At 50.7% G+C, this 910-nt stretch overlaps 1 non-coding gene across 1 annotated transcript; it reads right to left on the bottom strand.

The window, feature by feature from the left end:
- Window positions 1-386: 386 nt before the first annotated feature.
- trnap-cgg lies at window positions 387-476 on the bottom strand. Its single transcript is given in 2 exon segments — window positions 387-422; window positions 441-476. It is a non-coding gene; the product is annotated as a tRNA-Pro (tRNA).
- Window positions 477-910: the final 434 nt, after the last annotated feature.

Here is a 910-nt window from a genome sequence, read left to right as displayed (position 1 = left end):
CAATCAGGCCAGCTTTCAACCGACTGTTCTCCAAGGAGAACTGTCCCAACTTTCCAATCTACCTTCATTGCTGACAATCCTCATACACGGCACCATTAACGTCAACCTGTTCAGCGCTGTCTGCAATCACTTCACTTCCCCGCTTCCTGAAATTTCACGCTCACAATTGAGCATTAATGCAGCTGGAGGATTCATTCAGAGTCGGCCTGCGCGGGCGAACGAAATGCAATGCTTGTTTTCACTTTGAGCAAGTGTTTTCTTTTACCCTGTTCGCTGTAATGGGTGCTCGGCCCCATCCCTCCTTCAGGCAGTCCGATCTCGTTTCATAAATGTGCTTTTTGAGAAAATTGCGCCGGCGATTCGGCACAAAGCAACTTAAGCAACGAGGGCTCGTCCGGGATTTGAACCCGGGATCTCTCGCAAGTCCACCCAACTATAGGCCCGAAGCGAGAATCATACCTCTAGACCAACGAGCCGCCGGCAGTTCCACATGCGCGCTGCCTTGAGCCCGGACTCTCCAAGCGCCCTCCCCTGAAGCAGCTGAGACTTGCTCAGTGTGAAATACGTTTGAGTTGCTCCAAGAATCGCAAGCAGCAAAGAGATTCCACAACATTTGCTTCTCATTCCGTCTCCCTGCGCCCAGGACGCTGCTGTTGTTGTGGCTGCTGCTGGTTTGAAACTGAAGCTTTGTCTCTGTATGGATTTTAAGTCTGTAATCTGTGTGTGAGGAGGTGGGGGAAGGAGGAGAGGGACAGACAGACAGATAGTTTGGACTAAACTATTGAGCTGCTACTTTCTCTCACCCCACTCCCGCTTCCTCTTAACTCACAAATTGCAATGCTCCATCCCTGGGGAAGGTATACACTCGGTAGAAGAGCTGAGCTTTGGGCACAGAAGAGTCTTTAAGTCA

This window comes from Chiloscyllium plagiosum, unplaced genomic scaffold (assembly GCF_004010195.1).
Source record: "Chiloscyllium plagiosum isolate BGI_BamShark_2017 unplaced genomic scaffold, ASM401019v2 scaf_13204, whole genome shotgun sequence".
NCBI classification, from domain to species: Eukaryota; Metazoa; Chordata; class Chondrichthyes; order Orectolobiformes; family Hemiscylliidae; genus Chiloscyllium; species Chiloscyllium plagiosum.
The sequence above is the reverse complement of the archived record's forward strand: the minus strand, read 5'-3'. Positions and strand labels throughout refer to the sequence as shown.